At 41.0% G+C, this 23157-nt stretch overlaps 1 protein-coding gene across 6 annotated transcripts in view; it reads left to right on the top strand.

Annotated features, from left to right (window-relative positions):
* Positions 1-23157, top strand: part of Pcdh15 (protocadherin related 15) — an 827095-nt gene that overhangs the window by 339680 nt on the left and 464258 nt on the right. The window lies entirely within an intron of this gene.

The raw sequence follows: 23157 nt of genomic DNA, 5'->3' as shown, positions 1-23157 counted from the left end.
TCCTTCATCCTGCATGGATCCCACGGGCAGTCTGTAACAGCTCTGCTTGTCTTTCACTCAGTTCACTATTTGCTTTATGATATTTGGCTCTTAGGCACTTGGGAATTAACCCCTTTCCTGCAGCACTGATTTTAGGGCTGTGTGTATATATGTATCACAGTGAAAGTCTCTCTTCTCCTCCTCCTCCTCCTCCTCCTCCTCCTCCTCCTCCTCCTCCTCCTTCTTCTCCTTCTCCTTCTCCTTCTCCTTCTCCTTCTTCCTCCTTCAACTCCTCCTCCTTCTACTCCTCCTTCTACTCCTCCTCTTCCTCCTCTTCTTCTTCTTTCTTTTATTTACTTCACTTCCTGACTGCTGTACCCCCTCTCGGTCCTCCTTCCCTTATCCCCTCCTCTCCTGTCCATCCCCTTCTCCTCTGAGAAAGTGAAGCCTCCCACCTCGCTACCCTCCCACCCTAGCACATCAACTTTCTTTAGGGTTAGGCACTTCACCCACTGAGGCCAGCTGAGATGGCCAAGTTAGGAGAGCAGATTCCACTGACAGGCAACAACTTTAGAGAAATCCTCCTCCAGTTGTTCAGGACCCAGATGAATGCCACAACTGCACATCAGCTACATACGTGTGGAAAGGCAGTCCTAGGTCAAGCCTGTGTATGCTCTTTGGTTGGTTGTTCAGTCTCTGAGAGCCCCCAAAGCTCCAGGTTGGTTGACTCTTGATCAATTAAAAAAAAAGTGGGTACAGAGCTAAACAGAATTCTCAATGAGGGAATCTTGAACTGTGGAGAAACACTTAAACAAGCGATTATTAAGACATTAGTCATCAAGGAAAGGCAAAATCGTGATTTTGAGATTTTGTCTTCTACCTATCAGAATGGCCCACGCACGACCTCGCCAGCAAGAAAACACGCGGGGACATACGAATCCTTGCTGCAGCCAAAACTTTTATTAAATCTTAAGGAGAGCCCTGCGCGCCCGCATGGCGCAGCTTATATACACCCTAGCGCGGCGCATCCACACCTGATTGGTCGCTTACCCATGATCTCATTAGGCACGCCCCGGAGTGGGCAAAGACCTGGCATGAAGGCACTCTTGCACATGCGCACACAGTTAACTTCCTGAAAGGAAGTCGGCTGGCGCAGTGGAGGCCAGCGCCATCTTGTAATGGCGAAAGCTATCCTGGCTTTCCACGTGGGGCGCAGTGGGAGCCAGCGCAATCTTGTGGTGGCAAATGTTATTGCGGCCCTCTACAGCGAAGATCAAAAACTCAAGTGATAGCACATGCTGGTGAGGATGTGGGGCAAGGGCAACACTCCTCCTTTGCTGGTGGGAGTGCAAACTTGTACAACCACTTTGGAAATCAATTTGGAGTTTTCTCAGAAAACTTGGAATAGTTCTACCTCAAGACCCAGATGTACTTACTCCTGGGCATATACCCAAAAGATGCCCCACTATGCCACAAGGACATTGACTCACCTATGTTCATTATAGCTTTATTCATAATAGCCAGAAACTAGAAACAACCCAGATGTCCCTCATCTGAAGAATGGATAAAGAAAATGCGGGACTTCTCCTCAATGGAAAATTATTAAGCTATTAAAAACAAAGACATCATGAATTTTACAGTGAAAGTCTTTCTATCTACAGTCTTACCACACAGCCACTCGTGTGCAGTCATCCACAAATCACTCCTGCTAGGAACTTAGTGAAATAAATCAGGGCTCCTATTCTACTCTTAGCTATATACTGATATGCATCCCTATGGAATTTTCAAACATCTTTAATATGATCTCTCTCTCTCTCTCTCTCTCTCTCTCTCTCTCTCTCTCTCTCTCCCTTCCTCCCTCCTTCTCCCTCTCCTTCCTCTCCCTCTCCCTCTCCCTCTCCCTCTCCCCTTGCTCATCCCTATTAAACTCCTTTCCCATTGTCTTCCTTTCTGCCCTCATAGTCCCTGCTTCCTACTATATACCCACTCCCAGAGCATCTTCTTCTCTCTCTTCAAGGTTCCCTTTCTACTTTCCTGGCTTCTGAGATAACTTCATATCACAGATTCACATCTAAGGATTCAGAACTACAATCCATGTGTAAGAGAAGACATGTAACCTTCATCTTTCCTGGTCTAGTTTACACTTTACTATTTAATATTTTCCACTTTCATCCATTTACCTGCAAATTTCGTGTTTTTAAATTATTTTACATTTAATACGATTTGATTGTGTATATGTGCCACAGTTTCATTATCTGTTCATCAGTCAAGGGCATCTAGATTTTAATTTTCCGGTCACTATGAATTGAATAGTTTGTCTGTACTAAGATGTTGAGTCCTTTATAAACAATGTGAAGAATGGGCCATACCGTAAACCTATCTTTAGGTTATTAAGAATCACCACACTGATTTCTGTATTAGTGGGAGGAGTATGAAATTCCACCGTCAGTTAATAAAGATCTTCTTTCCCTGTACTCTCACAAGCATTTATTATCAGTTCTTTTGTTGTTTGGAGACAGTTTGAGTATTATAACATGAAATAATAATTGTGTACACTTTTCTAATTGTTAAAAATATCAGAATATCTTTCAGATATTCCTCAATAATTTTTATTTCCTCTTTTTGGCATTGTCTGTTGAGATCCATAGCACATTTTTTTTTGTTTTATTCTTTTTTTTTTTAACTTGAGTATTTCTTATATACATTTCGAGTGTTATTCCCTTTCCCGGTATCCAGGCAAAAATCCCCCTCCCCCCTCCCATTCCTTATGGGTGTTCCCCTCCCAACCCTCCCCCCATTGCTGCCCTCCCCCCACCAGTCTAGTTCACTGGGGGTTCAGTCTTAGCAGGACCCAGGGCTTCCCCTTCCACTGGTGCTCTTACTAGGATATTCATTGATACCTATGAGGTCAGAGTCCAGGGTCAGTCCAAGTATACTCTTTAGGTAGTGGCTTAGTCCCTGGAATCTCTGGTTGCTTGGCATTGTTGTACATATGGGGTCTCGAGCCCGTTCAAGCTCTTCCAGTTCTTTCTCTGATTCCTTCAACGGGGGTCCTATTCTCAGTTCAGTGGTTTGCTGCTGGCATTCGCCTCTGTATTTGCTGTATTCTGGCTGTGTCTCTCAGGAGCGATCTACATCCGGCTCCTGTCGGTCTGCACTTCTTTGCTTCATCCATCTTATCTAATTGGGTGGCTGTATATGTATGGGCCACATGTGGGGCAGGCTCTGAATGGGTGTTCCTTCAGTCTCTGTTTTAATCTTTGCCTCTCTCTTCCCTGCCAAGGGTATTCTTGTTCCACTTTTAAAGAAGGAGTGAAGCATTCACATTTTGATCATCCGTCTTGAGTTTCATTTGTTCTAGGCATCTAGGGTAATTCAAGCATTTGGGCTAATAGCCACTTATCAATGAGTGCATACCATGTATGTCTTTCTGTGATTGGGTTAGCTCACTCAGGATGATATTTTCCAGTTCCAACCATTTGCCTAGGAATTTCATAAACTCGTTGTTTTTGATAGCTGAGTAATATTCCATTGTGTAGATGTACCACATTTTCTGTAACCATTCCTCTGTTGAAGGGCATCTGGGTTCTTTCCAGCTTCTGGCTATTATAAATAAGGCTGCAATGAGCATAGTGGAGCACGTGTCTTTTTTATATGTTGGGTCATCTTTTGGGTATATGCCCAAGAGAGGTATAGCTGGATCCTCAGGCAGTTCAATGTCCAATTTTCTGAGGATCCTCCAGACTGATTTCCAGAATGGTTGTACCAGTATGCAATCCCACCAACAATGGAGGAGTGTTCCTCTTTCTCCACATCCTCGCCAGAATCTGCTGTCCCCTGAGTTTTTGACCTTAGTCATTCTCACTGGTGTGAGGTGAAATCTCAGGGTTGTTTTGATTTGCATTTCCCTTATAACTAAAGATGTTGAACATTTCTTAAGGTGTTTCTCAGCCATTCGGCATTCCTCAGCTGTGAATTCTTTGTTTAGCTCTGAACCCCATTTTTAATAGGGTTATTTGTTTCCCTGCAGTCTAACTTCTTGAGTTCTTTGTATATTTTGGATATAAGGCCTCTATCTGTTGTAGGATTGGTAAAGATCTTTTCCCAATCTGTTGGTTGCCGTTTTGTCCTAACCACAGTGTCCTTTACCTTACAGAAGCTTTGCAGTTTTATGAGATCCCATTTGTCGATTCTTGATCTTAGAGCGTAAGCCATTGGTGTTTTGTTTAGGAAATTTTTTCCAGTGCCCATGTGTTCCAGATGCTTCCCTAGTTTTTCTTCTATTAGTTTGAGTGTGTCTGGTTTGATGTGGAGGTCCTTGATCCACTTGGACTTAAGCTTTGTACAGGGTGATAAGCATGGATCGATCTGCATTCTTCTACATGTTGACCTCCAGTTGAACCAGCACCATTTGCTGAAAATGCTATCTTTTTTCCATTGGATGGTTTTGGCTCCTTTGTCAAAAATCAAGTGACCATAGGTGTGTGGGTTCATTTCTGGGTCTTCAATTCTATTCCATTGGTCTATCTGTCTGTCTCTGTACCAATACCATGCAGTTTTTATCACTATTGCTCTGTAATACTGCTTGAGTTCAGGGATAGTGATTCCCCCTGAAGTCCTTTTATTGTTGAGGATAGCTTTAGCTATCCTGGGTTTTTTGTTATTCCAGATGAATTTGCAAATTGTTCTGTCTAACTCTTTGAAGAATTGGATTGGTATTTTGATGGGGATTGCATTGAATCTGTAGATTGCTTTTGGTAAAATGGCCGTTTTTACTATATTAATCCTGCCAATCCATGAGCATGGGAGATCTTTCCATCTTCTGAGGTCTTCTTCAATTTCCTTCTTCAGTGTCTTAAAGTTCTTATTGTACAGATCTTTTACTTGCTTTGTTAAAGTCACACCGAGGTACTTTATATTATTTGGGTCTATTATGAAGGGTGTCGTTTCCCTAATTTCTTTCTCGGCTTGTTTCTCTTTTGTGTAGAGGAAGGCTACTGATTTATTTGAGTTAATTTTATACCCAGCCACTTTGCTGAAGTTGTTTATCAGCTTTAGTAGTTCTCTGGTGGAACTTGTGGGATCACTTAAATATACTATCATATCATCTGCAAATAGTGATATTTTGAATTCTTCTTTTCCGATCTGTATCCCCTTGACCTCCTTTTGTTGTCTGATTGCTCTGGCTAGAACTTCAAGAACTATATTGAATAAGTAGGGAGAGAGTGGGCAGCCTTGTCTAGTCCCTGATTTTAGTGGGATTGCTTCAAGTTTCTCTCCATTTAGTTTAATGTTACCAACTGGTTTGCTGTATATGGCTTTTACTATGTTCAGGTATGGGCCTTGAATTCCTATTCTTTCCAGGACTTTTATCATGAAGGGGTGTTGAATTTTGTCCAATGCTTTCTCAGCATCTAATGAAATGATCATATGGTTTTGTTCTTTCAGTTTGTTTATATAATGGATCACGTTGATGGTTTTCCGTATATTAAACCATCCCTGCATACCTGGGATGAAGCCTACTTGGTCATGGTGGATGATTGTTTTGATGTGCTCTTGGATTCGGTTTGCCAGAATTTTGTTGAGTACTTTTGCGTCGATATTCATAAGGGAAATTGGTCTGAAGTTCTCTTTCTTTGTTGAGTCTTTGTGTGGTTTAGGTATAAGAGTAATTGTGGCTTTGTAGAAGGTATTCCGTAGTGATCCATCTGTTTCAATTTTGTGGAATAGTTTGGATAATATTGGTATGAGGTCTTCTATGAAGGTTTGATAGAATTCTGCACTAAACCCATCTGGAACTGGGCTCTTTTTGGTTGGGAGACCTTTAATGATTGCTTCTATTTCCTTAGGAGTTATGGGGTTGTTTAACTGGTTTATCTATTCCTGATTTAACTTCGGTACCTGGTATCTGTCTAGGAAATTGTCCATTTCCTGAAGATTTTCAAGTTTTGTTGAATATAGGTTTTTATAGTAAGATCTGATGATTTTTTGAATTTCCCCTGAATCTGTTGTTATGTCTCCCTTTTCATTTCTGATTTTGTTAATTTGGACGCACTCTCTGTGTCCTCTCATTAGTCTGGCTAAGGGTTTATCTATCTTGATGATTTTCTCAAAGAACCAACTTTTGGTTCTGTTGATTCTTTCTATGGTCCTTTTTGTTTCTACTTGGTTGATTTCAGCTCTGAGTTTGATTATTTCCTGCCTTCTACTCCTCCTGGGTATATTTGCTTCTTTTTGTTCTAGAGCTTTTAGGTGTGCTGTCAAGCTGCTGACATATGCTCTTTCCTGTTTCTTTCTGCAGGCACTCAGCGCTATGAGTTTTCCTCTTAGCACAGCTTTCATTGTGTCCCATAAGTTTGGGTATGTTGTACCTTCATTTTCATTAAATTCTAAAAAGTTTTTAATTTCTTTCTTTTTTTTTTAATAACTTGAGTATTTCTTATATACATTTCGAGTGTTATTCCCTTTCCCGGTTTCCGGGCAAACATCCCCCTCCCCCCTCCCCTTCCTTATGGGTGTTCCCCTCCCAACCCTCCCCCCATTGCCGCCCTCCCCCCACCAGTCTAGTTCACTGGGGGTTCAGTCTTAGCAGGACCAAGGGCTTCCCCTTCCACTGGTGCTCTTACTAGGATATTCATTGCTACCTATGGGGTCAGAGTCCAGGGTCAGTCCATGTATAGTCTTTAGGTAGTGGCTTAGTCCCTGGAAGCTCTGGTTGCTTGGCATTGTTGTAATTTTGGGGTCTCGAGCCCCTTCAAGCTCTTCCAGTTCTTTCTCTGATTCCTTCAATAGGGGACCTATTCTCAGTTCAGTGGTTTGCTGCTGGCATTCGCCTCTGTATTTGCTGTATTCTGGCTGTGTCTCTCAGGAGCGATCTACATCCGGCTCCTGTCGGTCTGCACTTCTTTGCTTCATCCATCTTGTCTAATTGGGTGGCTGTATATGTATGGGCCACCTGTGGGGCAGGCTCTGAATGGGTGTTCCTTAAGTCTCTGTTTTAATCTTTGCCTCTCCCTTCCCTGCCAAGGGTATTCTTTTTCCTCATTTAAAGAAGGAGTGAAGCATTCACATTTTGATCATCCGTCTTGAGTTTCGTTTGTTCTAGGGATCTAGGGTAATTCAAGCATTTGGGCTAATAGCCACTTATCAATGAGTGCATACCATGTATGTCTTTCTGTGATTGGGTTAGCTCACTCAGGATGATATTTTCCAGTTCCAACCATTTGCCTAGGAATTTCATAAACTCGTTGTTTTTGATAGCTGAGTAATATTCCATTGTGTAGATGTACCACATTTTCTGTATCCATTCCTCTGTTGAAGGGCTTCTGGGTTCTTTCCATTTTCTGGCTATTATAAATAAGGCTGCGATGAACATAGTGGAGCACGTGTCTCTTTTATATGTTGAGGCATCTTTTGGGTATATGCCCAAGAGAGGTATAGCTGGATCCTCAGGCAGTTCAATGTCCAATTTTCTGAGGATCCTCCAGACTGATTTCCAGAATGGTTGTACCAGTATGCAATCCCACCAACAATGGAGGAGTGTTCCTCTTTCTCCACATCCTCGCCAGCATCTGCTGTCACCTGAGTTTTTGATCTTAGCCAATCGCACTGGTGTGAGGTGAAATCTCAGGGTTGTTTTGATTTGCATTTCCCTTATGACTAAAGATGTTGAACATTTCTTTAGGTGTTTCTCAGCCATTCGGCATTCCTCAGCTGTGAATTCTTTGTTTAGCTCTGAACCCCATTTTTTAATAGGGTTATTTGTTTCCCTGCGGTCTAACTTCTTGAGTTCTTTGTATATTTTGGATATAAGGCCTCTATCTGTTGTAGGATTGGTAAAGATCTTTTCCCAATCTGTTGGTTGCCGTTTTGTCCTAACGACAGTGTCCTTTGCCTTACAGAAGCTTTGCAGTTTTATGAGATCCCATTTGTCGATTCTTGATCTTAGAGCATAAGCGATTGGTGTTTTGTTCAGGAAATTTTTTCCAGTGCCCATGTGTTCCAGATGCTTCCCTAGTTTTTCTTCTATTAGTTTGAGTGTGTCTGGTTTGATGTGGAGGTCCTTGATCCACTTGGACTTAAGCTTTGTACAGGGTGATAAGCATGGATCGATCTGCATTCTTCTACATGTTGACCTCCAGTTGAACCAGCACCATTTGCTGAAAATGCTATCTTTTTTCCATTGGATGGTTTTGGCTCCTTTGTCAAAAATCAAGTGACCATAGGTGTGTGGGTTCATTTCTGGGTCTTCAATTCTATTCCATTGGTCTATCTGTCTGTCTCTGTACCAATACCATGCAGTTTTTATCACTATTGCTCTGTAATACTGCTTGAGTTCAGGGATAGTGATTCCCCCTGAGGTCCTTTTATTGTTGAGGATAGCTTTAGCTATCCTGGGTTTTTTGTTATTCCAGATGAATTTGCAAATTGTTCTGTCTAACTCTTTGAAGAATTGGATTGGTATTTTGATGGGGATTGCATTGAATCTGTAGATTGCTTTTGGTAAAATGGCCATTTTTACTATATTAATCCTGCCAATCCATGAGCATGGGAGATCTTTCCATCTTCTGAGGTCTTCTTCAATTTCTTTCCTCAGTGTCTTGAAGTTCTTATTGTACAGATCTTTTACTTGCTTGGTTAAAGTCACACCGAGGTACTTTATATTATTTGGGTCTATTATGAAGGGTGTCGTTTCCCTAATTTCTTTCTCGGCTTGTTTCTCTTTTGTATAGAGGAAGGCAACTGATTTATTTGAGTTAATTTTATACCCAGCCACTTTGCTGAAGTTGTTTATCAGCTTAGTAGTTCCCTGCTGGAACTTTTGGGATCACTTAAATATACTATCATGTCATCTGCAAATAGTGATATTTTGACCTCTTCTTTTCCGATCTGTATCCCTTTGATCTCCTTTTGTTGTCTGATTGCTCTGGCTAGAACTTCAAGAACTATATTGAATAAGTAGGGAGAGAGTGGGCAGCCTTGTCTAGTCCCTGATTTTAGTGGGATTGCTTCAAGTTTCTCTCCATTTAGTTTAATGTTACCAACTGGTTTGCTGTATATGGCTTTTACTATGTTTAGGTATGGGCCTTGAATTCCTATTCTTTCCAGGACTTTTATCATGAAGGGGTGTTGAATTTTGTCAAATGCTTTCTCAGCGTCTAATGAAATGATCATGTGGTTCTGTTCTTTCAGTTTGTTTATATAATGGATCACGTTGATGGTTTTCCGTATATTAAACCATCCCTGCATGCCTGGGATGAAGCCTACTTGATCATGGTGGATGATTGTTTTGATGTGCTCTTGAATTCGGTTTGCCAGAATTTTATTGAGTATTTTTGCGTCGATATTCATAAGGGAAATTGGTCTGAAGTTCTCTTTCTTTGTTGTGTCTTTGTGTGGTTTAGGTATAAGAGTAATTGTGGCTTCGTAAAAGGAATTCGGTAGGGCTCCATCTGTTTCAATTTTGTGGAATAGTTTGGATAATATTGGTATGAGGTCTTCTATGAAGGTTTGATAGAATTCTGCACTAAACCCGTCTGGACCTGGGCTCTTTTTGGTTGGGAGACCTTTAATGACTGCTTCTATTTCCTTAGGAGTTATCGGGTTGTTTAACTGGTTTATCTGTTCCTGATTTAACTTCGATACCTGGTATCTGTCTAGGAAATTGTCCATTTCCTGAAGATTTTCAAATTTTGTTGAATATAGGTTTTTATAGTAAGATCTGATGATTTTTTGAATTTCCTCTGAATCTGTAGCTATGTCTCCCTTTTCATTTCTGATTTTGTTAATTTGGACGCACTCTCTGTGTCCTCTCGTTAGTCTGGCTAAGGGTTTATCTATCTTGTTGATTTTCTCAAAGAACCAACTTTTGGTTCTGTTGATTCTTTCTATGGTCCTTTTTGTTTCTACTTGGTTGATTTCAGCTCTGAGTTTGATTATTTCCTGCCTTCTACTCCTCCTGGGTGTATTTGCTTCTTTTTGTTCTAGAGCTTTTAGGTGTGCTGTCAAGCTGCTGACATATGCTCTTTCCTGTTTCTTTCTGCAGGCACTCAGCGCTATGAGTTTTCCTCTTAGCACAGCTTTCATTGTGTCCCATAAGTTTGAGTATGTTGTATCTTCATTTTCATTAAATTCTAAAAAGTTTTTAATTTCTTTCTTTATTTCTTCCTTGACCAAGTTATCATTGAGTAGAGCATTGTTCAATTTCCACGTATATGTGGGCATTCTTCCCTTATTGTTATTGAAGACCAGTTTTAGGCCGTGGTGGTCCGATAGCACGCATGGGATTATTTCTATCTTTCTGTACCTGTTGAGGCCCGTTTTTTGACCAATTATATGGTCAATTTTGGAGAAAGTACCATGAGGAGCTGAGAAGAAGGTATATCCTTTTGCTTTAGGATAGAATGTTCTATAAATATCCGTTACATCCATTTGGCTCATCACTTCTCTTAGTCTGTCGACATCACTGTTTAATTTCTGTTTCCATGATCTGTCCATTGATGAGAGTGGGGTATTGAAATCTCCCACTATTATTGTGTGAGGTGCAATGTGTGTTTTGAGCTTTAGTAAGGTTTCTTTTACGTATGTAGGTGCCCTTGTATTTGGGGCATAGATATTTAGGATTGAGAGTTCATCTTGGTGGATTTTTCCTTTGATGAATATGAAGTGTCCTTCCTTATCTTTTTTGATGACTTTTAGTTGGAAATTGATTTTATTTGATATTAGAATGGCTACTCCAGCTTGCTTCTTCTGACCATTTGCTTGGAAAGTTGTTTTCCAGCCTTTCACTCTGAGGTAGTGTCTGTCTTTGTCTCTGAGGTGTGTTTCCTGTAGGCAGCAGAATGCAGGGTCCTCGTTGCGTATCCAGTTTGTTAATCTATGTCTTTTTATTGGGGAGTTGAGGCCATTGATATTGAGAGATATTAAGGAATAGTGATTATTGTTTCCCTTTATATTCATATTTGGATGTGAGGTTATGTTTGTGTGCTTTCATTCTCTTTGTTTTGTTGCCAAGACGATTAGTTTCTTGCTTCTTCTAGGGTATAGCTTGCCTCCTTATGTTGGGCTTTACCATTCATTATCCTTTGTAGTGCTGGATTTGTAGAAAGATATTGTGTAAATTTGGTTTTGTCATGGAATATCTTGGTTTCTCCATCTACGTTAATTGAGAGTTTTGCTGGATACAGTAACCTGGGCTGGCATTTGTGTTCTCTTAGGGTCTGTATGACATCAGTCCAGGATCTTCTGGCCTTCATAGTTTCTGGCGAGAAGTCTGGTGTGATTCTGATAGGTCTCCCTTTATATGTTACTTGACCTTTTTCCCTTACTGCTTTTAATATTCTTTCTTTATTTTGTGCGTTTGGTGTTTTGACAATTATGTGATGGGAGGTGTTTCTTTTCTGGTCCAATCTATTTGGAGTTCTGTAGGCTTCTTGTATGTCTATGGGTATCTCTTTTTTTAGGTTAGGGAAGTTTTCTTCTATGATTTTGTTGAAGATATTTACTGGTCCTTTGAGCTGGGAGTCTTCACTCTCTTCTATACCTATTATCCTTAGGTTTGATCTTCTCATTGAGTCCTGGATTTCCTGTATGTTTTGGACCAGTAGCTTTTTCCGCTTTACATTATCTTTGACAGTTGAGTCAATGATTTCTATGGAATCTTCTGCTCCTGAGATTCTCTCTTCCATCTCTTGTATTCTGTTGGTGAAGCTTGTATCTAAAGCTCCTTGTCTCTTCTTTTGGTTTTCTATATCCTGGGTTGTTTACATGTGTTCTTTCTTGATTGCTTCTATTTCCATTTTTAATTCCTTCAACTGTTTGATTGTGTTTTCCTGGAATTCTTTCAGGGATTTTTGCGATTCCTCTCTGTAGGCTTCTACTTGTTTATTAATGTTTTCCTGTGTTTCCCTAAGTGTGTTCATGTCTTTTTGAATTCCTCCAGCATCATGATCAAATATGATTTTGAAACTAGATCTTGCTTTTCTGGTGTGTTTGGATATTCCATGTTTGTTTTGGTGGGAGAATTGGGCTCCGATGATGGCATGTAGTCTTGGTTTCTGTTGCTTGGGTTCCTGCACTTGCCTCTCGCCATCAGATTATCTCTAGTGTTACTTTGTTCTGCTATTTCTGACATTGGCTAGACTGTCCTATAAGCCTGTGTGTCAGGAGTGCTGTAGACCTGTTTTCCTCTCTTTCAGTCAGTTATGGGGACAGAGTGTTCTGCTTTTGGGCGTGTAGTTTTTCCTCTCTACAGGTCTTCAGCTGTTCCTGTGGGCCTGTGTCTTGAGTTCACCAGGCAGCTTTCTTGCAGCAGAAAATTTGGTCTTACCTGTGGTCCCGAGGCTCAGGTTCGCTCGTGGGGTGCAGCCCAGGGGCTCTCTGCAGCGGCAGCAACCAGGAAGACCTGTGCCGCCCCTTCCGGGAGCTTCAGTGCACCAGGGTTCCAGATGGTCTTTGTCTTTTTCCTCTGGCGTCCGAGATGTGTGTGCAGGGAGCAGTCTCTTCTGGTTTCCCAGGCTTGTCTGCCTCTCTGAAGGTTTAGCTCTCCCTCCCATGGGATTTGGGTGCAGAGAACTGTTTATCCGGTCTGTTTCTTTCAGGTTCCGGCGGTGTCTCAGGCAGGTGTCCTGCCGCTCCTGGGCCCTCCCCTACGGGAGCCCAGAGGCCTTATACAGTTTCCTCTTGGGCCAGTGATGTGGGCAGGGGTGAGCAGTGTTGGTGGTCTCTTCCGCTCTGCAGCCTCAGGAGTGCCCACCTGACCAGGCCGTTGGGTCTCTCTCTCACCGGGTCTGGGAGCAGAGAGCTCTTAATTTCTTTCTTTATTTCTTCCTTGACCAGGTTATCATTGAGTAGAGCATTGTTCAGTTTCCAAGTATATGTGGGCATTCTTCCTTGATTGTTATTGAAGACCAGTTTTAGGCCGTGGTGGTCCGATAGCACGCATGGGATTATTTCTATCTTTCTGTACCTGTTGAGGCCCGTTTTTTGACCAATTATATGGTCAATTTTGGAGAAAGTACCATGAGGAGCTGAGAAGAAGGTATATCCTTTTGCTTTAGGATAGAATGTTCTATAAATATCCGTTAAGTCCATTTGGCTCATGACTTCTCTTAGTCTGTCTACATCTCTGTTTAATTTCTGTTTCCATGATCTGTCCATTGATGAGAGTGGGGTGTTGAAATCTCCCACTATTATTGTGTGAGGTGCAATGTGTGTTTTGAGCTTTAGTAAGGTTTCTTTTACATATGTAGTTGCCCTTGTATTTGGGGCATAGATATTTAGGATTGAGAGTTCATCTTGGTGGATTTTTCCTTTGATGAATATGAAGTGTCCTTCCTTATCTTTTTTGATGACTTTTAGTTGAAAATTGATTTTATTTGATATTAGAATGGCTACTCCAGCTTGCTTCTTCTGACCATTTGCTTGGAAAATTGTTTTCCAGCCTTTCACTCTGAGGTAATGTCTGTCTTTGTCTCTGAGGTGTGTTTCCTGTAGGCAGCAGAATGCAGGGTCCTCGTTGCGTATCCAGTTTGTTAATCTATGTCTTTTTATTGGGGAGTTGGGGCCATTGATGTTGAGAGATATTAAGGAATAGTGATTATTGCTTCCCGTTATATTCATATTTGGATGTGAGGTTATGTTTGTGTGCTTTCATTCTCTTTGTTTTGTTGCCAAGACGATTAGTTTCTTGCTTCTTCTAGGGTATAGCTTGCCTCCTTATGTTGGGCTTTACCATTCATTATCCTTTGTAGTGCTGGATTTGTAGAAAGATATTGTGTAAATTTGGTTTTGTCATGGAATATCTTGGTTTCTCCATCAATATTAATTGAGAGTTTTGCTGGATACAGTAACCTGGGCTGGCATTTGTGTTCTCTTAGGGTCTGTATGACATCAGTCCAGGATCTTCTGGCCTTCATAGTTTCTGGCGAGAAGTCTGGTGTGATTCTGATAGGTCTCCCTTTATATGTTACTTGACCTTTTTCCCTTACTGCTTTTAATATTCTTTCTTTATTTTGTGCGTTTGGTGTTTTGACAATTATGTGATGGGAGGTGTTTCTTTTCTGGTCCAATCTATTTGGAGTTCTGTAGGCTTCTTGTATGTCTATGGGTATCTCTTTTTTTAGGTTAGGGAAGTTTTCTTCTATGATTTTGTTGAAGATATTTACTGGTCCTTTGAGCTGGGAGTCTTCACTCTCTTCTATACCTATTATCCTTAGGTTTGATCTTCTCCTTGAGTCCTGGATTTCCTGTATGTTTTGGACCAGTAGCTTTTTCCGCTTTACATTATCTTTGACAGTTGAGTCAATGATTTCTATGGAATCTTCTGCTCCTGAGATTCTCTCTTCCATCTCTTGTATTCTGTTGGTGAAGCTTGTATCTACAGCTCCTTGTCTCTTCTTTTGGTTTTCTATATCCAGGGTTGTTTCCATGTGTTCTTTCTTGATTGCTTCTATTTCCATTTTTAATTCCTTCAACTGTTTGATTGTGTTTTCCTGGAATTCTTTCAGGGATTTTTGTGACTCCTCTCTATGGGCTTCTACTTGTTTATTTATGATTTCCTGATATTCTTTCAGGGATTTTTGTGTCTCCTCTCTATGGGCTTCTACTTGTTTATTTATGTTTTCCTGGAATTCTTTCAGGCATTTTTGCGATTCCTCTCTGTAGGCTTCTACTTGTTTATTAATGTTTTCCTGTGTTTCTCTAAGGGAGTTAGTTCTTCACGTCTTTCTTGAAGTCCTCCAGCATCATGATCAAATATGATTTTGAAACTATATCTTGCTTTTCTGGTGTGTTTGGACATTCCATGTTTGTTTTGGTGGGAGAATTGGGCTCCGATGATGCCTTGTAGTCTTGGTTTCTGTTGCTTGGTTTCCTGCGCTTGCCTCTCGCCATCAGATTATCTCTAGTGTTACTTTGTTCTGCTATTTCTGACAGTGGCTAGACTGTCCTATAAGCCTGTGTGTCAGGAGTGCTGTAGACCTGTTTTACTCTTTTCTTTCAGCCAGTTATGGGGACAGAGTGTTCTGCTTTCGTGTGTGTAGTTTTTCCTCTGTACAGGTCTTCAGCTGTTCCTGTGGGCCTGTGTCTTGAGTTCACCAGGCAGGTCACTTGCAGCATACAAGTTGGTCTTACCTGTGGTCCCGAGGCTAAAGTTCGCTCGCGGGGTGCTGCCCACGGGCTCTTTGCGGCGGCAGCAACCAGGAAGACCTGTGCTGCCCCTTCTGGGAGCTTCAGTGCACCAGGGTTCCAGATGGCCTTTGGTATTTTCCTCTGGCGTCCGAGATGTGTGTGCAGAGAGCAGTCTCTTCTGGTTTCCCAGGCTTGTCTGCCTCTCTGAAGGTTTAGCTCTCCCTCCCACGGGATTTGGGTGCAGAGAACTGTTTATCCGGTCTGCTTCCTTCAGGTTCCGGCAGTGTCTCAGGCAGGGGTCCTGCCGCTCCTGGGCCCTCCCCCACGGGAGCCCAGAGGCCTTATACAGTTTCCTCTTGGGCCAGGGATGTGGGCAGGGGTGGGCAGTGTTGGTGGTCTCTTCCGCTCTGCAGCCTCAGGAGTGCCCACCTGACCAGGCGGTGAGGTCTCTTTCCCACGGGGTCTGGGAGCAGAGAGCTGCTGCGGGCTGGGATCCGCGGGTGTGGGACTTCCAGTAAACACAGGACGTGCCCGGTCCTAGAGGAATTCTGCCTCTGTGTGTCCCGATTTCACCAGGCAGCTTTCTTGCAGCAGACAAGTTGGTCTTACCTATGGTCCCGAGGCTCAAGTTTGCTCACGGGGTGCTGCCCACGGGCTCTCTGCGGCGGCAGCAACCAGGAAGACCTGTTCCGCCCCTTCTGGGAGCTTCAGTGCACCAGGGTTTCAGATGGCCTTTGGTATTTTCCTCTGGCGTCTGAGATGTGTGTGCAGAGAGCAGTCTCTTCTGGTTTCCCAGGCTTGTCTGCCTCTCTGAAGGTTTAGCTCTCCCTCCCATGGGATTTGGGTGCACAGAACTGTTTATCCGGTCTGTTTCCTTCAGGTTCCGGTGGTGTCTCAGGCAGGGGTCCTGCCGCTCCTGGGCCCTCCCCCACGGGAGCCCAGAGGCCTTATACAGTTTCCTCTTGGGCCAGGGATGTGGGCAGGGGTGGGCAGTGTTGGTGGTCTCTTCCGCTCTGCAGCCTCAGGAGTGCCCACCTGACCAGGCGGTGAGGTCTCTTTCCCACGGGGTCTGGGACTCCATAGCACATTTTTAATTGAGCAATTTGTTCTTTCTCCTCCTCCTCCTCCTCCTCCTCCTCCTCCTCCTCCTCCTCCTCTTCCTCCTCCTCTTTATAGTTATTAATCCTCTACCAGATGAATAGGTGCATCCTATGGTCTTCCTCTTCACTTGCTTGATTTTTATTTTTCTCCTTTGTCGTTTTTTGGCCTTATTCCTGAAAAAAATGGAGTCCTATTCAGAAAGACCTTTTATATTCCTATGCCTTCTTGTGTACCACATATGTTTTCTTCCAGAAGTTTTAGCATTTCAAGTTTAACATTGAGGTCATTGATTTCTTCAGAGGTGATTTTATTGGTTATTTTGTTTATTTACATTTAAAATGTTATTACCCTTCCCAGTTTCCCCTCCACAAACCTCCTAACTCATCCCCCCTCTCCCCTGCTTCTATGAGGGTGCTCCACCACCCACCCTCCACTCCCACCTCACTGCCCTAGCACTCCACTATGCTGGGAATAGAGCCGTTGGTCCCTCCGTGTGTACTCTGGTTGGTGGTTTAATCTCTGGGAGCTCTTGGGGGTCTGGTTGGTTAATTTTGTCATCCTTCCTATGAGGTTGCAAACCACTTCAGCTCCTCCATTTTTGTGAAGGTGATAGATAAACATCTAATTCCATTCTCCTTCAAGTGAACATCCATTTTTCCCAGCACCGTTTGTTGAAGATGCTATCTTTCCTACATTGTGTGTTACTGGCTTCTTTGTCAAACATGACATGGCTGGAGTGAAAGGATCTCATGTTTTGGTTGTCCTTGGTTTTACTTTGCTGTATTGTGATGGCATCGTGATGTATTTACTGTTGTGATGTAATATCGCTTGTAATCTAGTTTGATAACCACTCCAGCATCATTCTTTTTGTCCAGGTTTGCTTTGGTTCTCCTGGACCTCTTGTTCTTCCATATGCATTCTAATACATTTTTCTCTTTTCTTGAAGAATCTTGTGCTTATTAATTTGGATTGCATTGAATCTTTCCATTGTTTTCAGTGGGAAGATCATTTTTACAACATGCTATCAATCCATAAGTATCAGTAGTCCATGTACGTCTTCTTGTATCTTTCTCAGTCTCTGGTTTCAATGGCTTAAGCTTTGTGTCTTGTAGGCACCTCACCTTGTTGGTTTGGCTTATCCATCGGTATGTTTTGAAGCTATTTGAAGTGGAGGTGACACTAGGGTCTCTTTTCTCAGATTGTTTGTTATTGATGTATAATTGGCTACTGATTTCTATAGGTTGGTGTTTGTCTTGCCACTTCACTATAATTCTTGATTTTCTGTCCAGATTTGGTGGTAGAGCTTTTGGGGTCTCATGGAAAATATCATACCATCCGTAAGTAGGGTGAGATAATTGAGGTTCAGCAAGGACTCACACATGTACAGGCGCAGCTTCCATCTGGGATGGGAGTGTGGGTGGGTGGCAAGGACTGAGGGCAGTTGTTAGAACAGGCAAGAAAGCAAATGGCTATGGCTCCCACATGGGTCTGAAATGGTGGTGTGGGTAAGGTCATGGGTCAGACTAGCATTTGGCTATTCTTTTTATTTCTAACTTTATTTTTTACTTATTCGCTATACATCCTACTCACTGCCCACCTCCAGGTCACCCCTCCCACAATGTTTCTCCCCTCCACCTCTCCTCCTCTTCTGAGTGTGTGTCCCCTGGGTATCCCTCCCACCTTGGCACTTCGCATCTCTGCAAAGCTAGGTGCTTCTTCTCCCATGGAGGCCAAATAAGGCAGCCCTGCTAGAAAAATATATCACATACAGGCAACAGCTTTTGGGACAGCCCTCATTCCTGTTGTTTGGGATCCACACGAAGACCAAGCTGCACATCTGCTACATATGCGCAGGCAGACTTAGATTCAGCTAATGTATGCTCTTTGGTTGGTGGTTCAGATTCTCAGTGCCCCAAGGATCCAGGTTAGTTGACTCTGTTGGACTTCCTGTGGAATTCCTGTCCTTTTTGGGGTTTGAAATCCTTCCTCGTGTTCTTCCATGAGAGTTCTCAAGGTCCATCCACTGTCTGGCTTTATGTCTCTTTATCTGTCTGAGTCAGATGCTGGGTGGAACCTTTCCTGTCTGAAAGCATAATCAGTATCATTTCGACTGTCAGGGATTGGTACTTGTCTATGGAATGGGTTTCAAGTTGAACCGGTTATTGATTGGCCATTCCCTCAGTCACTCCATCCCCTGTACTTGGATTTCTTATAGATAGGATAAATTTGGGATTGGAAGTTTTGTGAATGGGTTGGTGTCTCTATTGCTCCAAGTAGCTCTTCTTAACAATACTTCTTGTGAACAATTTCTAGTAATAAATGTGGAACAATTCCTTTGAACAGGGTTTGAGTGACTATTTATCACATCCAGATTACATCTGTTAGGATGCTTCCCAGCATATGTGTAGAAACATGCATACAGATGTACATATTTTATACTATACTAAATTTTACTTAACTGTATTGACAAAGCACACATGATTATTAAGGAGTTTATTATTGTAAATGAAAACCAAACTCTACTTTCTTTGTTAAATATGGAGTATTTGCCAGTAATATAATTCTTGGGGTTTGTGCCAAATAATTTGGCTCATTCCTTCTATGAATAGAATTGCCATAATAAACAAGGTGAATGTTTTGTAGAGTCACACAGAGCTGATAATCATGTTTGAGCTACAAACAACTGCCAAGCTCCATGCTATGATCATTGGCTCTGTATTTATTCAGTATATCACATAAAAATCTGCTACAAAAATGTTTCAGTGCACATGATTCTCTTGTATTAGAGAAATATCCTGATACATTCCTAAGACTAAAAAAAAGTGTAATTTTGGCCAATAAGCTTAAAAATGACTTAGATAAATATGAGTAGATGACATAGGTAAATATTAATATATGTATATTATGGACAGGATAAATGTTTTAGAAAACTGCTGTATTTATACAAGAAGCCTACTTGGTCCTGGCCTCAGAGGGCTTATGTGTCTGACTCTATTTCTTTGTCTTTGCCCCTGAGGTCCTGCCTGCCTTTCTTTGTCAATTCACTACCCTCGTCCACACAGATCAGACTCCCAAGCATTTATATGTTTAGCTGCTCCATTTCTGCCTTTCCTGTGTTAGTTTAGCTTTTTGATATCCATGCCTGCCAGTGCTACAGTAAAAGTTTCCCTTGTGTATTTGTGATGACCTTAAACCTATACATTTGTGAATTTCACTGTGATATTTCAATATACGTATATAATTTATAACATCAAATCCATATAATAAGCTATGGTTGGTTTTCTGTCTCCTCTCATTACTGAATGTGGAACCTTTGAGCCTTACTCTTTTGTTATCTGGATAGAAAGCAATAACTTGTCATGTAATATCATACACATACACATGTACATGTGCGCACACACATGTACAAACACACCAATTCTTAGGAAGAACATGTAATGTGCTTCTTCTATCTGTCAGTTCATGTCGACCTGTAATCCGATCTCTTACTGTCAGCTTCCCCTTCATACTTCCTGTCGGTTGCTAAGTACTATCCTAAATTCCAACTTTCTGTATCTAGAATCTTCATATCTGAGTGAACACCAGTACTTCTCTTTCTACACCTAACTTTGTCCCATTTACCATAAAGTCTTTAAAGTCCTTCGATGTTGCTATGTGATAAAGTAACATCTCGTTTTATACCTTAGGAATTCTCTCTATCCCATTGTTCTGTGGTTGGCACTTAGGGTGATTCCACGGGCAAAGGACAGAGGGTGTTTTAGAGGCAAGCACAGACGTTCAGGGTTTCCTTTGCTGTGCTGATGCCATTTCCCTTGATATATACTCAGAAGTGGGATGGCTGTGTTTTGTCGTAGACTTAGTTTCTTGGATGCCCCACACACTTACTGCCATGCTTGGGTAAAATTGCCTTCCCAGCAAAAGTGTATAAGTAGTCCCTCTTCAAGTCTCAACACCCTCGCTACCTTTTGTATTTTTTTCTTTTATATAATACACGTTCTAGTTGAGGTGACACAATGGATGCTTTAGTGTGGCTTTTACTTGCATTTCCATGACAACTAAACCAGTAGTATTCAACACATCTTCGTAACTTTTTTTGGCCATTTAAACTTTTCCTTCTGAGATGTATCTATTCACAGTTTCTTGCACATTTCCGGTTAAGTTCTTTGGGCTTATTTCCATACTGAATCTGTACCTTTCGAATTCTTTATATATTCTGGCATTTGAATACTTACATTCTACTAATGTAAGAAAAGCATACGTCACTCTGTTAGTTATGTCCTGAGCTTTTGAGAAGCTTCTTCATAGTTTGTTTCGGATGCTCTGTCTTCAGACATTTGATTCATTTCAATTCATTTGACTCATTTTCCTAAATGAGAGAAAATCCAAGTTTCCATCTTTGACAATGAATATCCAGTTTATAAGTTGACTGGATATTTTATTTTTGGTCAAATTGCTGATATAAATAAAAACTAAATAGTTATAGTCTGAATTTACCAAACAAAGAAGTGTGGTGGGTCATTTCAATGGAATTCTCCCATTATACTTGCATTTCAAGCAGGTAATTTTTTTTCTAGAGAACGAAATCCAAGCCAAGTTTTCTGCTCTTTGCTTGTTGAGGCTATAAATAATCTACTGTTTGCATAATCCTGGTTTTATGGGGGGGAAGCAAATTTAATGTAAATAACAATATTTCAAGTAAGCTAATTATTTTGATTAAAAACTTATAGGAAAATATAATATTTACCAGGCTCCAAATATTTGAGTTTGATTATAAAATATTTATAAGAGATTCAATATGAACTCTTTGGCAATTTTCAAACATTGCTTTTGGCTATCAATTTTTTCCTCTATTTTTGTTGGTGTCCAGTACAGTTATCTGAATGGATTCACAAATGAAGTCATAAAAATCAATTGCATATAATAAGGAACTCAAGGATCCTTGAAAAGCCAAATCATGATCTCACGGGCCACTATCGTTTAATTACTATGAGGTGTGAAATGAGTACCTGTTACTATAGAATCGATAAATTGGATACTAAGAACAAGCTGGATCTGTTCCAATAGTATAATATGGCTCTCAACTCATCGCAAAGACTGGAAGCCCTTGGCTGGGGAAAGCAATGACCTAAGAGAACCCAACACCTTCAGTTCTGAACTTAATGGTGATAAAGGGTTTTGTCCATTCAGCTCAGGCACTCTTCATTCTCCAGGTCTGAGGGGTGACCTCATCTCCCATCTGCATTTATACCTGCATCCATCAGCATCCCCTTCTTTTAGTCTCCCTCCCTCTCCCTTGGAACCCAGAACAATCTCAATGGTCACCCTTCATCTTAAATAAGCTCTATGGTTGATTGGCGATCCTTTAAATTCTTTGTGCTTTTTATGTTTCTGTGTGCTGTGTCTTGATCATACACACTCTGCACGGCTACCCCCTCCTCGCAACTTCTTCTAGGGTCTCTCCCATCCTGTCTCCATCCATCCATTTCTTCTTTATACTTAATAGCATATCTGCGCTATTAGGGGTGAATTCCCACAAAGGAGCAAGGACAAGATCCATAAAGACTGCACGTGCATAAATCTGCTTCCTAATATCAATACTGGTGTGTGTAATTGTATATTCTATTCCCTGTACTCTTAACTAGCCTGTTTTATAATCATTGTGATTATTTAATATAGATTTTACAGAACTGTTCTTAATATCCAAGGATTAGTAATAATAATTTCACCTATCTGGAACTTAACATATAACATATAATACTAAAAACTATAAAATAAATCTAAATTCATTTAATGTTTTCATTTTACCTAATTGTTTCCAAATTGGCATTTTGTTCTTTAAGTAACTCCTATAAGTATGCCATTATTTATAAAGATTAATTTTTGAAGGAGTAGACAACACTGGATAGTCATTACTTGTGTTTTTCATTTGCATATCAACTTAAGGGCTGGGACTATATAGCTCAATGGTAGACAGCTTGCCTACCATATGCATGGCCATGGGTCCAAGCCTTGGGAGTGTGAAGTAGATACACCTATAATACATTTTCACCTTTTCCAGATTTTTGTATTAAAAAAACAATAATTCGGAGTTGGGGATATAGCTCAGTGGTAGAGCACTTGCCTAGGAAGTGCAAGGCCCTGGGTTCGGTCCCCAGCTCCAAAAAAAAGAACCAAAAAAAAGAAAAACCAATAATTCTTCATTGTATGGAGATAGTAAGTAAATCTTGAGACAAAACCATTCATTCGTATACAAATTTGACAGTGATTTACACTCCTAAAAAAGTAAGATCAAGTTTTAAAGGTTTGCAAATTTTATTTTCATTTAAATAATGAAACTTCCAAATTATTAATATTTAAGTGACCAGTTTCTAAAAATATTAATTTCCCTTATATCATAGAGAAGTGTTATAATCTGCAGTGTTTTCATCATGACTCTTTTGTAGAACTTCTCATGTTATATTTTAAGTGACTCATTTTCTATCTTTTTCTTAAATTATAATGTTCTCATGTGCTTTGAAAGGTTCCTTCTTCACCTCATGTACCAATATTACTTTTGAGAGATAAACTTCATAAACTGGTTATTTATATCACTGCATGGACGTGCGGGTCTGACTCTGGAATAGGACATTAAACATTCATTTTGAAACTCTAGGGGTATATAAATGTGATCATTTTAAATATATACCCCACACATGCAGGGTGTTCCCTTGTCTCATAAATAGAACACGTAAATATAATTCCAGATGGAAGAAAGATTATCAAAGGATTGCCATGACTGACTTCTGCCAGCAGTTGTGAAAGTTCAACCAAAATCTCCCGTACATTTCCATCATTACAGAGTCATAAACCTCTCCAACACTTCCATAAGCATTGCAGAGTCCCTAAAGTCTGACTAATCGACTCAGTTAGACTCTGTGTGATGTATTTATGACTTCCCTGTACAGGAGA

Source organism: Rattus norvegicus, chromosome 20 (genome assembly GCF_021556685.1).
Source record: "Rattus norvegicus strain SHRSP/BbbUtx chromosome 20, alternate assembly SHRSP_T2T, whole genome shotgun sequence".
In the NCBI taxonomy this organism is placed as follows: Eukaryota; Metazoa; Chordata; class Mammalia; order Rodentia; family Muridae; genus Rattus; species Rattus norvegicus.
The sequence above is the reverse complement of the archived record's forward strand: the minus strand, read 5'-3'. Positions and strand labels throughout refer to the sequence as shown.